Source organism: Vulpes vulpes, chromosome 14, assembly GCF_048418805.1.
Source record: "Vulpes vulpes isolate BD-2025 chromosome 14, VulVul3, whole genome shotgun sequence".
NCBI classification, from domain to species: Eukaryota; Metazoa; Chordata; class Mammalia; order Carnivora; family Canidae; genus Vulpes; species Vulpes vulpes.
The window spans coordinates 18,064,143-18,079,211 of record NC_132793.1 but is presented as its reverse complement, the minus strand read 5'-3'; positions in this window follow the sequence as shown (position 1 = coordinate 18,079,211).

Here is a 15,069-nt window from a genome sequence, read left to right as displayed (position 1 = left end):
CTGTGCTTACCCGAATTGGACTGTGATGTAAATGAGAAAAGAACTGTCTTAATGCCAAGTCACTAAAATGGGAGGATTGTCTGTTACAGCCATTAGCAGACTCTGACTAATACAGTATTTGTCTAACTGCATTTGATTTGATGTCCCTCTAGGGCAGGGATTATGTTTATTTAGCTTTGGAACCCAAGTACAGTGTGTTGCCTGATATGTAAGTAGGAATTGCTCAAAGCACGAATGGATGTGAATGAGTTAATACAACAGCCTGGTCTTAAAGGATAGAATACCAGTCAAGGCGGCAGGTAGAAAGTGTTCCACTCACAGTGGGATAGCATATGCAGAGTCCAGGAGATGGGTAGAACATGTGCAGGTCTCAACAGTGCAAATGGTTCATGATGTGTAAAGGAGATTGCTAGGGTGAGGCTAGAGAGAAGGCAAGGGCCAGATTACAAAAGGTCTTATTTATTACATAAAGGAGTTTGAACTTTGTCCTACAGGAATTGTTCAAGGATTTTATTTTACTTTATTTAATTTTAAGATTTTATTTATTTATTCATGAAAGAGAGCGAGAGGCAGAGACACAAGCAGAGGGAGAAGCAGGCTCCCTTCAGGGAGTCCAATGTGGGACTTGATCCAGAGACTCCGGGATCATGCCCTGAGCTGAAGGCATCGCTCGACCACTGAGCCACCCGGGCTGTTCAAGGATTTTAAACAGTTATATGATATCATCAAATTTATGTTTAAGAAAGATCAGCCTAGAAGAAGGATGCATTGGAAAGAAGCAAAAATGTAAATTTTTTAAAAAGATTTTATTTATTCATGAGAGACACAGAGAGAGAAAGAGGCAGAGGGAGAAGCAGGCTCCATGCAGGGAGCCCCATGTGGGACTCACACCTGGGCTGAAGGTAGGCCCTAAACTGCTGAGCCACCCGGGCTGCCCCAAAAATGTAAACTTTTAAAGCAACATTTCCCACTGCCCCTCAGTCATTCATCCCATGAGATGATCCAATCAAGAGATTTCGGGGGCACCTGGCTGGCTCAGCTGGTAGAGCATGCGATTCTTGATTTGGGGGTTGTGAGTTTGAGTCCCATATTTGAGATGGAGCCTATTTTTTAAAAAATAAAAAGTTAAAAAAACAAGAAGAGTCAAGTTGGTTTGGGAAGTTGTGTATACTCTGGCGCATCTTGGAGGTTGCCTTTCCTCATTAGCATATTAAAAACTGAGAGGTCTTGTATTAATGAAATCTGTTAAACTTTAATGATTTTCAAAATTATTTGACCACAAAACCCTCTTTTCATTAAATGCCTATTAAAACTGGTATTAGGGGCAGCCTGGGTGGCTCTGCGGTTTAGCGCCGTCTTCAGCCCAGGGCGTGATCCTGGAGACCCAGGATCGAGTCTCACATCGGGCTCCCTGCGTGGAGCCTGCTTCTCCCTCTGCCTGTGTCTCTGCCTCTTTCTCTCTCTCTCTCTCTGTGTCTCTCATGAATAAATAAATATAATATTTAAATAAATAAATAAATAAAACTGGTATTAGGATTAGATTTGGCTACACATAACAGAAAAAAAGGCATAATAAAATTAAAATTTATTTTTGTTCTGCATAAAAGAAATATGAGAAGCAGGCAGTTCAAGAATGGCATAGCAGTTCTATGGTATGTCAGGAATCCAAACTTTAATATTTTTGCTCCGCCATCTTTCCTTTCATTTCCAAGGTCAAAGATGTCTGCTGGAGCAACAGTCCACATTTCCTTGGAAGGAAGAAAGGAAAGGCAAAAGGAAAAAAATGGAGCTCAGTCATGTCCCTGAAACAGCCTTTCTGGAAATATTACACATCATTTCTGCTTACATCACATTGGCCGCTACTTGGACACATGGCCAAATGGAGCTGCAAAGGAGGTTGGAAAATATGGATTTTATTTTGCTTGCCTATGTGCCATGTTAAAAATTGAGGTTCCTGGGGTGCCTGGTGGCTCAGTTTGCTAAGTGTCTGCCTTCGGCTCAGGTCATGACCTCAGAGTCCTGGGATGGAAAGGGGAGACCACTTCTCCCACTTTCTCTGACCTTCCCTGCTGCTTGTGCCCATGCACTTGCTCTCTTGTGTGCTCTCTATCTCATCAATAAATAAAATCTTTTTTAAAAAATGAAGTTCCCTCACTAAAGAGTTGAGAGACTTAACTAGCAGTCTCTAGTACAAAGTCCCACAGAAATAATATTCCAAAGAACATAAGTTGGGAAAAAATGACTAGGGAGATTGATTTTTTTATTTTTTATTTTATTTTAAAGATTTTATTTACCTATTCATGAGAGACACAGAGAGAGAGAGGCAGAGACACAGGCAGAGAGAGAAGCAGGCTCCATGCAGAGAGCCTGACGTGGGACTTGATCCAGGGTCTCCAGGATCACACCCTGGGCAAAGGCGGCACTAAACCTCTGGGCCACCAGGGCTGCCCGGAGATTGATTTTTTAAAAAACATTTTTATTTTTTATTTTTTTAAATATTCATTCATTCATTCATTCATTCATTCATTCATGAGAGACACAGAGAGAGAGGCAGAGACACAGGCTGAGGGAGAATTAGGCCCCCTGCAGGAGCCCAATGTGGGACTCGATTCCGGAACTCCAGGATCACAACCGGGGCGAAGGCAGATGCTCAACTGCTGAGCCACACAGGCGTCCCCTAAAAAACATTTTTAACAGCTATATTGAGGCATAATTCACATACCATACAGTTCACAACTACAAATGTACGGTTTGATGATTTTTAGTATATTTATATAGTTGTGCAACCATCATTACAATCCAATTTTAGAACATTTCCATCACCTCCAAAAGGTCCTTTTTTCCCATATACAGGCAATCCTCACTCCCACGCCCCAGGCCCAAGGAACCGTGGATCTGCTTTCTTCTTTATAGTTTTTTTCTTTTCTAGAAATTTCATACATATGTAATAGTAGTCTTTTGTGTCTGTCTTATTTCTCTTAGCATAATATCTTTGTGGTTTATCCGTGTTGTAGAATGCTGAGTGGTATTCCATTCCATTCCTTTTTATAGCTGAATGGTATTCCATTGTATGGATATGCCATCTTTTGTTTATCCACTCACTAGTGATGGACATTTGGATTGTTGTCACTCTGGGGCCATTATGAATATTACTACTAGGAACATTCATATACAAGTCTTCGTGTAGGCATATGTTTTCATTTCTTTTAGGAAGATGCTTAAGGAGATTGCTGTTTAAAATGGAAAACATTCACTGAGAGAACACTTACTGAATGCCTAGGTCTGACTTTCACAGCATTGTACTAGGTGCCGGGGATACAGTGACAGAGAAAATTCAGCACAAATTTAGCCCTTGTGGAGAGTATACAGTCTATGGAAGAGACAGGCATTAGTCAAATAATTGTGCAAACAAATGTGACATCACAGAAGTAGTAAGTGCCATAAAGGAGTGGTACATGGTACCATGAGAGCCTATGATGGAAGGATCTGCCCCAGTCAAGGTCAGGAAAGCAGAAGTATGCCAAGACATATCACCCCAGTGAAATTCACCCTTCAAAGTAATATCCTATATGTTTATTTCCAATAATATTGCCTTTGCAAACAATTCCAAGGCAGTTTATAGGTGTGCTATACCTAGGCCTGTTTGTCCTCAAATAAAGTCCTTATGGGGATCCCTGGGTGGCGTAGCGGTTTGGCGCCTGCCTTTGGCCCAGGGCGCGATCCTGGAGACCCGGGATCGAATCCCACGTCGGGCTCCCAGTGCATGGAGCCTGCTTCTCCTTCTGCCTGTGTCTCTGCCTCTCTCTCTTTCTCTCTCTCTCTCTGTGTGACTATCATAAATTAAAAAAAAAAATAAAAATAAAATAAAAAAATAAAAAGTCCTTATGTCTTATCCTCTCAGAGTTTTTTGTTTTCTGATTAGACCATGAATAACATAACAAATCACATAAGAAAATCTACTGCATTCCTTTAAAATCACATCTTACTACCAAAATGGAATTCCCCTGCTGGGTCATGGACCTTATTCCCCAGAGCTGGGGGAAAGGTGTTCATGGCAGTTTGCAAAAATAAAGTTATGGATATCATTCGTAAAAGGAGGAGAGTGGACAATGTGAAGTCTATTCTCCCTTATAGCTCAAAAATCATGTGTCTGTGGTTTGCCACTGAGGAGATTCTGAACAGTGACCCATAGTGTGTAGGGGTAACTTCCAAAGAAGAAATAAAAGAATGTGTGTAGCCAAATGACAGGAGCCAGTCTGCCAAAAGCACCCTTCCATAGGAAAAAAACTGGATAAGAAGAGTTAAGCTCACAGGCTTTGGAGGCCAACAGATCTGGTTCAAATCCCAGATTTACCACTAGTGAAGTTTTTTGATTCCGCTAACAGGGTTGTTGTATGGATTAAATGATTCATTCAAACTACTTAGCACATGAAAACTGTTCTATAAATTGTTAATTACATTATTACATCTTTTTCTACAACCCTCATTTCCCCCTGTACTGTGTAGGCCTTCCCTCTTCTGTTGACTTGCTCTCTTTAAAACATACTAATTCCAGGGACACCTGGGTGGCTCAGTGGTTGAGCATCTGGCTCAGGTTGTGCTCCTGGGGTCCTGGGTTCAACACCCCCCCAACCCCCTCCCATTGGGCTCCCTGCAGGGACCCTGCTTCTCCCTCTGCCTGTGTCTCTGCCTCTCTCTCTCTCTCTCTCTCTCTGTGTGTCTCATATATAAATAAATAAAATCTTAAAAAAAAAAGAAACTACTGATTCCACTGATTCACCTGAAGTCAATCTGTGTTCTTGCCTTTGACCTGAGGGAGCTTTTGTCCTTTAAAGTGACTTCTGGTAATAGATAGCTTCCATCTCTTATGATTTAATCTGACTGATTTAACTCCTAAAGTGCTGCAGAGCTCTTTCACACATGTATAACTACGACTATTTTTATTTTTTTTTATTTGAGTTAATACATACAAATGACTGTGCTCACTTTTAGTAACCATGATTTATAAAAAGTCACACCTTGAATGTTCTCGGGTAGGATTTCTTTTAAAACACCGGTCACTCTACCCTGAAACAGTTCCATAAATCTTTCATTCTCACCCAGCAGTGTACTTTCCTGCAGCGACAGATAATTTTAGCCATAAAAACTTGCTTAAGCCGAGGCTTTTCACCGAGCCTCAAGTTGTGGTGGAATCCTTTTTCTTATGAACACAATTCTAACAATCAGCATAACTGACCAACTCAGAGAAACTACCACCTGCAAATTAACAATAAAAGAAGCAGCACTGTTTCATTCTTTAGGAAGAAAGTGCTACAGTTTTTAAAATTAATTAGTTAACACATTTTTGCTGAGGAAAAGCATGGTAGACCTCCATATATTGTTCCCTCCCATCCTGAATGGCGCCAACTAGGAATGGCTCATAGCATGAAAACCGTTTGCCATCTCCAAATATTGACTTTCTAGATGGAGTCATTTCATCTGTAAAATGGAGATATGCCCTGTCTAGGCAATTTCTCAGAGTTGCTGTAAGGACCAAATGAGGTGTAGAATGTGAAAGAGCTTTGACATAAACCTAAGAATTATTGTTGAGGATTTCAAGTAGTGTTTTTTTTTTTTAAGATTTTAATTTATTCGCGAGAGACACACACAGAGAGGCAGAGGCATAGGCAGAGGGAGAAGCAGGCTCCTCACCAGGAGTCTAATGAAGGACGGAGTCCCAGGACCCTGAAATCATGACCTGAGCCAAAGGCAGATGCTCAACCACTGAGCCACCCCGGTGCCCCTCAAGTAGTGTTTTATACAAGAGATGTTAAAATATAAACCCTTTGTGTATAATTTGCACATGTCTTGTTGATGGCCAGAGCCCCTATTCATAAACCGATGATGTCTCAGTGTTGGAATGTCAGTGCCTTCAAAAATCTTTTGACTCAGGGCCCTAGAATTTTCCAACTACTAAAAAGTGATATCTTCCCAGACCAGACTGCCAATCGGTCATAGAGAATTGCCAGAGCACTGCCCCTCTTCACTTATTCCTGAAATATTCTTTTGGCCAAGGCTCTAATATCAACATAATTTCCACTGTCTTCCACGGACAGTTTTGAAAAAGTGTAGACTGTGCCCCCAAAGGGCCAGTTTTGAACTCCATGAAGATGTACCAGCACTTCTGCTCACTCAGCGAATTCATGGCATCTCTGGGACAGGAGCTGGTCTACCAAGACTTGCTCAAACAATTTCATTCCCGTTTAAACTTGCGTCCATCTTGGATTTTTTTTACCTTAAAACTGTATAGGAGGGCAGCCCCAGTGGCAGTAGCGTCGCCTGTGGCCTGGGGTGTGATCTGGGGGACCTAGGGTGAAGTCCCACATCGGGCTCCCTGCATGGAGCTTGCTTCTCCCTCTGCCTGTGACTCTGCCTCTTTCTCCATCTCTCTCTATGAATAAATAAATAAAATCTTAAAAAAAAAAAAAAAAACTGTATAGGAATCTGACAGTCATTCAGTTGTAGTCCTCAGTGATCATGTCTTGACATGGCCAATCAGGAGGTATGTGGCAAATGTCTCGTCACTAATGAGATACCTTTTAGAAAACAAACAAATGGGAGTAGTCTTATAATAGTGTCACTCCTGTTCATTTGTAGTTTGACACGTTCTCCTGAGCAATAGAGCAGGGAGTGGCATTTTAGCTGAGTGCTGGGAATATCACACAGCCCACAGTCAACCTTATCTATGGCTCAGTCAGTGGTGAGAGACCATCACCCGTCTGACAACCGTAAATTATGGTGGTGTCTGTGAATGAGTGGTGACGTTGCAGTTATTGCCTCTATGGATGCTCTTGCTTCAGTAATTCAGTAAGTTTTCTCACCTTAGTAGTAGTATCTGTGGGGGAAAAGTCTGAGCAGGAAACAAAACTTGTTAAAAATAAAGTGAGCCATATTGATTTAGTTTGTCCTTATCTAATGGCAATTTTTAAGATGTTTTAAAATTGAAGTTCGATTTCCCAACATATAACATCCAGTGCTCATCCCATCAAGTGCCCTCCTCAGTGAATTTTTAAGATTTTTAAATGACTTTTTTTCTTATTTTCAAAATGCCTTTTTTTTCCAGAATTATTTATTTGTTTTAGAAAGAAAGAGAGCACAAGCAGGGGCAGGGGCAGGGGGAGAGAAGCAGACTCTTCACTGAGCACGGAGCCCAACAGGAGGATCAACCCTACAACCCCAAGATCATGACCTGATCTTAAATTAAGAATCATAGGGGATCCCTGGGTGGCACAGCCGTTTAGTGCCTGCCTTTGGCCCAGGGTGTGATCCTGGAGACCCGGGATCGAATCCCACATCGGGCTCCCGGTGCATGGAGCCTGCTTCTCCCTCTGCCTATGTCTCTGCCTCTCTCTCTCTCTCTCTCTCTCTCTCTCTCTGTGACTATCATAAATAAATAAAAATTTAAAAAAAAAAGAATCATACACTCAACTAACTGACCACCCAGGTGCCCCTCAAGATGCTTTTCTGACCATCTCATCACAAGTGTTTTTAGTACTATTTGTCTCACTTCCCCATGGGGGTAAATCAACCTATATCATGAAGAGTATGACTGTCTTTTAAACCTCCTTACTGGGAAAAGGGTAGTAGAGCAGAAAAAACACTGAGGCACATAGCTCTAATCCAGAACTTTCCCTACGCACACACTCATATACTGTAGGTTTGCTTATTCTCTTGACTCCTTCTGGGCATAACCCAGAGAAGGGCAGATCAGGGTCAACACAGAGTCAACAAAGGCAGGGCTCCATTACAGGAAGATTACAGGAAGACCCATTGGCATGCAGCCAGTACAAATTACTACAGGCAAAACTGAGAGAGGCTTAGGATCCAGGAACGCCAAGTCATTTGGAGTTAGGATCAGAGCTAAAGAGGTGGTTAAGAACAAATTAGGATAACCTGTTTTAGTCATTAGGTCCAAATTTTGGTGTATGTGTGCATGTGTGTGTGTGTGTGTGTGTGTGTGTGTGTGTGTGTATGCATGTATTTGGGGTCTGGAAGGGGTACTGTTTAGTTAATTAAAAGGTCAGAGACAAGATAGATTAAGGTGGCTCATGAATGATTAGATAGATGGTTAAATAGGTGGATAAATTGATGCATGAATGATTGGTAGATGAATGGATGCTGAATGGATAAATGGGAATAATGAAATTAGGATGGATGGCTGATATGACAGAAGAATGGATGGTAGGCAAGTGAATGACTTGTTAGATGAATGGATAAATAAATAGACAATTGGATGTTTGGATGGATGAATGGAGAGCTTGATAGATGATACATACATACATACATACATACATGGGTATATAGGTACATAAATAGATGAGTGAATGGATGATCAAACTGATGGATTGGTAGACGAACACAAAGATGAACTAATGAATGAATTGGATGGATCAAAGCATAAATGGATGGATGGTACAGTAAACAGAATAATGGCCCCCAATATGTCTATGTCTTAATTCCTAAAATTTGCGAGTATGTTAGATTACCATGGCAAAGGGGAATTAAGTTAGCTAATCAACTGACCCTAATATAGGAAGATTATCCTAGATTATCAGGATGGACCCAATGTAATCACAAGTATCTTTATAAGAGGAAGGCAGAAGGTACATAATTAGAGAAAGATTTGAAGGTGCACATAGGTGTTGATTTTAAACTCTGAAGATTTGGGATCCCTGGGTGGCTCAGCGGTTTAGCGCCTGCCTTTGGCCCAGCGCGTGATCCTGGAGTCCCGGGATCGAGTTCCGTGTCAGGCTCCCTGACGTGGAGCCTGCTTCTCCCTCTGCCTGTGTCTCTGCCTCTCTCTCCCTCTCTCTGTGTCTCTCATGAATGAATAAATAAAATCTTTAAAAGAAAAAAAAAACAAAAACTCTGAAGATTTGAAAATTTGAAGATGTGTGTACATCTTTGTTTTGAAGAAGGAGACAATAGATCAGGGATGCAAGTGGGCTATAGAAGCTGGAAAAGGTAAGGAGACTGACTCTCCCTAAAAGGACTACAACTCTACCGACATTTTAATTTTAATCCCTTGAGACCTATTTTTTTAAAAAAGATTTTATTTATTTATTCATGAGACATACACACACACACAGAGAGAGAGAGAGAGAGAGAGAGAGAGAGGCAGAGACACAGGCATAAGGGAGAAACAGGCTCCATGTAGGGAGCCCGACATGGGACTCGATCCCAGGTCTCCAGGATCAGGCCCTGGGCCGAAGGTGGCACTAAACTGCTGAGCCTCCTGGGCTGCCCCATTGAGACCCATTTTGGACTTTTGAATTCTAGAACTACAGATCTTCCTCAACTTAGAACAGGGTTATGTCCTGATAGCCCCATTGTTAAGTTGAAAATACCCCAAAAGATACAGATGCAATGAAATGCCGGGACACCTGCACCCCGATGTTTCTAGCAGCAATGTCCACAATAGCCAAACTGTGGAAGGAGCCTCGGTGTCCATCGAAAGATGAATGGATAAAGAAGATGTGGTTTATGTATACAATGGAATATTACTCAGCCATTAGAAACGACAAATACCCACCCTTTCCTTCAACGTGGATGGAACTGGAGGGTATTATGCTGAGTGAAATAAGTCAATCGGAGAAGGACAAACATTATATGGTCTCATTCATTTGGGGAATATAAAAAATAGTGAAAGGGAATAAAGGGGAAAGGAAAAAAATAAGTGATAAATATCAGAAAGGGAGACAGAACATGAAAGACTCCTAACTCTGGGAAACAAACTAGGGGTGGTGGAAAGGGAGGTGGGCGGGGGGTGGGGGTGACTGGGTGATGGGCACTGAGGTGGGCACTTGACGGGATGAGCACTGGGTGTTATTCTATATGTTGGCAAATTGAACACCAATAAAAAATAAATCTATAAAATAAAATAAAATAAAATAAAATAAAATAAAATAAAATAAAATAAAATACTGTGTCTAACAACAACAACAAAAAATACCGTAGGTCAAAAATGCATTTAATACACCTAACCTACTGAACATCATAGCTTAGTCTTGCCTATCTTAAATGTGTTCAGAAAATTTATTTTAGCCTACAGTTGGGCAAAACCATCTAACACAAAGCCTATTTTATAATAAGTGTTGAATGTCTCATGCAATTTTTGAATTTGTACTGATAGTGAAAAACAGAATGGTTGTATGGGTGCAGAGTGGTTATAAGTATATTGGTTGTTCTCATGGCTTGTAATCACATGGCTGACTTGGAGCTGTGCTCACTGCTGCTACCCAGCATCATGAGAGAGGATAGTATAACATATGGCTAGCCAGGAAAAGATCAAAATTCACAATTCAGAGTATGGTTTCTGCTGAATGCATATTGCTTTTGCACCATTGTAAAATCAAAAAACCTTAAGTTGAACCATCATAAGTTGGAAACCATCTGTATAAGATGGTCTGTGTTGTTTTAAACCACTGTTACTGTTTGTGGTAATTGGTCACTGCAGCAATAGAAATGGATGAATACACCAGTGGGTAAATAAATGGATGAAGGTGGACAAATACTTGGATGATTAAATGAATGGATGGTAAATGGAGGCAAACACGGATAGATGGATAAATGGATGAGTGGAAGAATGGGTGAATGGATACATAAATAAATGGTTAGTTGGTTGGAGAGAAGGTAAAAGAAGACTTGTTTCTCCATTCATTACACTTCTGACACCAAATGTCTGCAGTTTGTCCTTTCATTAAACAATTCTGACACTACCTGGAGTTAGCCCAGATCCCACAGGTTAAGGGCTCATTCCCATAAGACTGCCTCCCACTTCAGACGCCAACCACAAGTTGTAGGTTCCTAGGTTACCCACACTTCTGTTCAACTTAGCTACAAATTGGGGCTTCCCACAACCCCTCCTCAGGTTGGGGAATTTGCTATCATGGCTTACTGAACTCAGGGAAATACTCTATCTACATTTACGAGATTATTGTAAAGGATACAAATGAACAGTCACGTGAAGAGAGCATAGCACAAGGTCTGGAAGTGTCTCAAGGGCAGAAGCTTTCTAGTACATGGATAGACGCACCAAACCAGGGCCTCTCTAAACCTAATGGTTTAAGGATTTTTGTGGAAGTTTCATCACATAGGCATGATTAATTATTAACTCAATCTCCAGCCCCTCTCCTCTTCTCAGAGAATGGGGAGAAGTGAGGCCAAAAGTTTCAAGCTTCCAATTATGGCTTGATCTATCTGGTTACCAGTCCCCATCCTGAAGCTACTCAGGAGCTTACCAAGAGTCACATCATTAAAACAAACAGTGCTCTTATCACCCAGCAAATTCCAAGGGATTTGGGACCTCGGTGTAAGACAATTCTATCACCCCCATCACTGAGAAAATTACAAGCATTTTCAGAGTTCTGTATCAGGAGCTGGGGATAGACACCAAACATATTTCTTATTATGCTGGAGAGGGATAAATGAATAAATGGATACATGAATGGGTAAATGAATAGATGGATATGTAGGTAAATGACTGGATGAATACATAGGTGGCTGATAGATAAATGGATATATAAACAGATAAAATGTGTGTAGATGTATAGATACACGGATTGATGGATGGTTGTCTGGTAGATGGCTAGACAAACACACGGATTGATAATTGGTATGATGGGCCATTAAATGGATATATGAACAGGTAATGAATGAACAGATAAATAGATACTTGGTTGGAGATCTGATTGAATAGATGGATACTTTCATGTAGGCATGAATAAATGAAAAGTACATTATGCTTAAGAACAGAAGTCCAATCTTCCAACATGAAATGTGGACTTGTTGACCATTAAGGATCTTTCCAGTCAGGAAAAGAGATGTCCAGATAGAATGTAAAATGTGTGCAAAGTCCTGATCTTGCAGTAAGCCTCCATCCTCCAAGATGAACCATTTAAAACAAGAGACCTTTGCACCTAATGATTCCTTTATCTGGAATATAATACTCTACCTCCAAGTAATTAACTCTGTTTATTCCCCGCATCACAGTACAGGCATTGCTTTCTTAGGGAAGCCTTACCTGACAGTATTGTTTAACTTTTCTTATAAGCACTTGTTAAAATTTCAATTTTACATTTATTCGATACATGATTGTGAGATTAGTATCTGTCTCCTCCACCAGATTCTATCTAGCTCTAAAGAGCAGGGATCAAAGTATTTTGGCATACCATTTGGTCCCTATCACTTAAGTCATGTCTGATACATAGAAAGTGTGCTTTTTATAAGTGTTTTTTGAATGCATTGAAACCTTCCTGTGGCTTTCTCACTCAGATCATGAGGAAAGATCTTGATGGGTTCCTGGGGCATTACTGATATCAGGGTGATTAAGTCTTGATTTACTGATGTAAGACTTTGACAAGGAGAGTGCTTCTCCAAAAGGGAGGAGCCATCCCCTGGAACCTAGTGTCCCCTGCATCCTAGAAAGACCAGGGCTCTATCTCAGGCCTAGCTCAATCATCTCTTTGCCTTAACAGTCTCTCAGATTCTCAGCCATCCGGGAACCAGCAGCCTCTCTGACTGGATGAGGCCCTCCAGCCATCCTCACCCTGACCTCCATCAGGGCCAGCTCCAGCCACCTGCTCCTGCCCTGCTCCAGGGGGCAGATTCAGAGGCCACACCACTAACTAACTGCTAGCACAAACTCTTCTGTCATTGTGATCATTGTGGTCTCCTGTCAGTTTCACTTTGATCTTCTCAGTTCTCTGCTAGGCTTCAATTTGGGTTTTGTGATCTATTCTTCCTTGCTGTACCCAGCACACCAAGGGTCTGAGAGAACTACACTCAAGTCCCAGCTCTGCATGAACTAGCTGTGTGCCCTTGAGCAAGTCACTTAACCTTTCCAAGCCTGTTTGCTAATCCATGAAATGGATGCAATAAATCTATGTTTCAGGATGATTGTGGAGATTAAACAAGATGATACAAAGGAAGTATCTAGTACGGTGACTGGCAATAGGAAGTGATAATCAATTATTAATTCTCTTCTTTCTTTCCAGGTTTCTCTCTCTTGTTTCTTTCTGTGGCACAATGCTGTCTCCCTTTCTGTTTTCCACTGTTCTGTCTACAGAACGTTTTCTAGCTCTCATAAAAATAGCACTACATAAAACAAAATGGCACAGTATTTTTATATCCTCCGAATAACTCAATTCATTTATAGACCGGTCAATTTTAGTTATCCGAACATTACTAAGCCACCTGAAACTGCTAAAGGTCTATATTCATCCAGAGAATAAAGAGCCAAATCAATACTTTAAAAAACACCAAGAGAAAGACATTTTCCTGGAGGCCTACGGCCTCATATGGAATGTGTCAGCCTATTGCTGCTTCTTCTGGCTGGAAGACAATGCACAAGAAACCCTTTATATTTTAAATTTGACACAGCAGCCATGATGATGGAAGAATGGATGCCCATATTTCCCAGGAAGAGGGATTTGGCAGGAGTTCCCATGTGTTACCCACAGGGTGCTCATATGCGTATGTAAGTGTTGGAGATTTGAAAATTCAGAAAGAAATGAAGAAATTAGTGGAAAAATGGTTATCAACTTATTTTTAGTGTAGTTAGTGAAATAATTTGATAACGATGAGGGTCTCTAAATGGAGATTTCAAGACAGGATCATTATCAACTATAACAAACACAAGCACAAAGGAAAGCAGACAGTCCAGGGTTCAAATACTGGCAGCATTACTTTCTGACTGTAACTTTGGTCAAGTTACTCTGCCCCCCTAGGCTACTTTTCCTTCACCTGTAAGTCAGAAATTGATGTTGTGTACATTATGTTGGAATGTTGTAGCTGTTAAATAGTCCATTACAGGTAACAAGAATAGTGCCAAGCACCTAAAAAGTACCTAATTAGGGGATAGGCATGATTATTAATTATTATTAGTTATAGGGTTTCTGGCATCTTCACCTCCACCACTTATTATTGAGAAAGATACTTGCATAGCCATGGAAATGTTGGAGGTTATTTCCAAGAAAATATGGTGAGACTCACATTTCTCAGAAAGTTCTGGATTAATTAACACAACCCTGAGTCCAGCTCTTGGACTTATATATAGCTTAAGGACCTGATTCTGTCAGCACTGAGATTAGGGTGGACTCACACTAACCAAACTCATTAGACCAATATATAAACCAGATCAGTCAATTAATATTTTTTTTCTTTAAGTAGGCTCCACCCTGGACTTCAACTCAAGACCTTGAGATCAAGACCTGAGCCAAGATCAGAAGTCAGACGCTTAATTGACTGAGCCACCCCAATGCCCCAACTGCAGTCAATTAATTTTCAGTGAGATATGCAACTTTGAGAAGATTAGAATACTCAAGCCTGTGTGATCACTACATTTTCTCCCTGGGCTCACACCTATGTTGGAAGACAAGTCTCCATAGGAACACTACATAATGAGAAAATTCGAGTCAGAGCAGTGAGCCATAAAAGATTTAAATACAAAGTGGTTGCAATCCATGTTACTTAAGCTAATGATCTCTTATTAGCAATAGCCTTTCCCATGCTGTGTATTGTGAAACTTTATCCTCTTTGCCAAGCTAAAAAGGAAACATTCATTGATGATTCTGACCATTTGGAGATTTTTAAACTTCTGTAGAATCAAAATACCATAAACAAGTCAAAAGACAAATAACAAATTAGATAAGTATGTGCAATACATATGGCAATAAAAAGGTTAAAATCTAATATACAAAGAGCTTTTATGAACCAATAAGAAGAGAGTAATGCTACATCAGAAAAATGGGCAAAAAGGACAGCCTGGGTGGCTCAGCGGTTTGGCGCCGCCTTCAGCCCAGGGCCTGATCCTGAAGTCCTGGGATCAAGTCCCACATTGGGCTCCCTGCATGGAGCCTGCTTCTACCTCTGCCTGTGTCTCTGCCTCTCTCTCTCTCCCTCTCTCTCTGTGTCTTTCATGAATAAATAAATAAAATCTTAAAAAAGAAAAATGGGCAAAAGGTATGAATAGATAGTTCATGTAAAAAGAATACAAGTGGTTTATAAATTATAAATGGGAGCACACTGTGT